At 37.5% G+C, this 2,524-nt stretch overlaps 1 pseudogene; it reads right to left on the bottom strand.

Moving 5' to 3' along the window:
• Nucleotides 1-970: 970 nt before the first annotated feature.
• LOC102139061 (caspase-3-like) lies at nucleotides 971-1,583 on the bottom strand (annotated as a pseudogene).
• Between the last annotated feature and the right edge of the window lie 941 nt (nucleotides 1,584-2,524).

Below are 2,524 nucleotides of genomic sequence, written 5' to 3'. Positions count from 1 at the left end.
GTAGGTGACCTTGCTTCTGATTTTGAGAAAATAGAAGCAATCAGAAGATAAAGTCCTTATCCGACCAAATGCACTGACCTGCATCCTTTAGAGATCATAGCCACTGCCTCCCTTCCTATTATTGTTTAGGAGGAGCAATGTGCCTATTTTAGGTCAAATCATACCCTCAGTCACTGCATTCAATCCCCTCTTTCCTACTCACAGTGTTCGCTTTTATCCATATCATTCCTAGATGTTTAGTTCTTTTCCATTTGCATAAAAATATGATATAACATTTCTAATCTTAAATAAAAAATTATCCCAAGATGCCACATCTTCCTGTAGCAGAGATCCCATGGTTCTCCCTTTCATAGACGCTCCCTGAACAAATTGTTTATAGATGCGATCCTCTCTTTACCTCTAGTTCTCTCTTGGAACCACTCCAATTTAGCCTTACTCACTTACATCACTCACTTATATCACTGCACACAGACAACTCTTATTCAGATTACCAAAGACCTCCAATATTGACATTGCCAAAGTCAATACCAATATTCAGTCCTCATTTCAAGAGGTCATGATAGAATTGTTCACTTTCTCCTCAAAAACATGTCCTTACTTGACTTTGAAGATATTCCCCGTGAAGTCCCCCATTCCACTAAGCCTCCTTTGCTGTATTATCTTTCTCTTCCAGACTTTTACATGTTGAAGTACCCAGGACTCAGTCCTCAATCTCTTCTTTTCTTTACCTATACTCACACTTGCATTTCAAGACTTTAATAGCTCCTATCTGCTGATTATACCCAAAGTATGTTTCCAGCTCAGAATTTTCTTTGAACCATAGATTACTCCGAATGTCTGATTGGATGTTGCACAAGCATCTCAAATTTAAAGTGACCAAAAGTGAACTTCTTATTTCTCACCTTCCTCCAATTATATTCCTTCTGTAGTGTTCTCCATCATAGTAAACGGCATTTAATCCACTGAGTTGCTAAAGAATCTTAGGGTGATCTCTCACTCTTATCTTTCTTTGGTTCTCCAGTCTCAATTTATTAGCAAATGATGTCGCATATGCATACAAGAAGTCGGCCTCCACTGGTATTTTATGACACGCCATGTCATCATCAATACCACTGTCTGTCTCAATGCCAGATCCAGTTCTGTACCATGGCAGGCCTGAATAGTGAAAAGCTTGGGTTTTCCAGTTAGACTTCTACAACAATCCCCTCTGAAAAAACTTGTTATCTTTTTCTGGTCAACAGGTCCATTTGTTCCAAAAATTATTCCTTCTTCACCATGGCTCAGAAGCACACAAACAAAACTGCTCCTTTTGCTCTGATCTTCTTAAGAAACATTGCACATCAATTCCACAATTTCTTGACATGTAAGATCATTTTTATTCCTGACTTCACATTTCAAGTTTGTGAGTGTTTCCCTGAGGTTTGCCACATCGACATCTGTACCAGACCAAGATGCCATTCCAATGCTTTTATGATTCCACTTATTATCATTAATTGTTATATAATACATACACCCGTTTCAGGACAATCCATTTTATAACTGTTGTCCAAGGATATTCCAGAGTCCATTGATTTGCTTCCATGTATGATCTTCGGTTCCAAATTTTTAACGGATTTTTGAATCCACTGAGTTTTCAGTGTTCTCCGTGGATATTTTTATTAACGCACAGTCTCCTCACACCTTCCACAGCCTCCTCACAGCCAGCAGCTACCTGCTTTGCTCTGCACCTGCTTGGCTTCGGCATCCCACAGCCGGGAGAGGTGAGCTCCAGTCCAGAGTGTTATCTTTTACTCTGAGATTAGATTGTGTCTGTTATTTGGTTGCAAAATATACTACCTTTTATAAAAGGCTAATGAAGGAGAGGGTTGGTTGACCAGTTGGTTTTAAAAGCAATATACATGTTTTACATAATGAGAAGTTGGCAATTATATGGGTTTTTGTGTGTGGCAAAAACATAAAATTTACCATCTTAACCATTTTTATGTGTGCAGTACAATAGTATTACTTATATGTACATTGTTGTGCAACAGATCCATAGCACTTTTTCATCTTACAAAACTGAAACTCTGTATCTGTTAACATCTTCCATTGTCCCCAAGTTTTCTGCCTCTGGCAGCCACCATTCTGTTTTCTGTTTCCAAGAGTTGACTACTTTAGATATCTCATATAAGTGGATTCATTTCTCTTTTTGTAATTGGCTTATTTCAGTTAGTGTAATGTCCTAAAGGTTTTGTAGCATTTGGCAGGGTTTTCTTTTTTAAAGCTGAATAATATTTCACTGTATGTTATGTACATCACATTTTATTTATCCATTCATCTGTCATATATATTTAGGTTGCTTCCAACTCTTGGCTATTGTGAATAATGCTGCAATGAACACGGGTGTGCAAATCTCTTTGATATTTTCAATTCTTTTGGGTCTATTTCCAGAAGTGGGATTGCTGGATCATATGGTGATTGTATATTTAATATTTTGAGGAATCTCCATAAAGTTTTCTATAGTAGCTGAACCATTTTACATTCT

This window comes from Macaca fascicularis, chromosome 1, assembly GCF_037993035.2.
Source record: "Macaca fascicularis isolate 582-1 chromosome 1, T2T-MFA8v1.1".
Lineage (NCBI taxonomy): Eukaryota > Metazoa > Chordata > Mammalia > Primates > Cercopithecidae > Macaca > Macaca fascicularis.
Note: the sequence above shows the minus strand (reverse complement) of the source record. Positions and strands in the feature narration are given on the sequence as shown.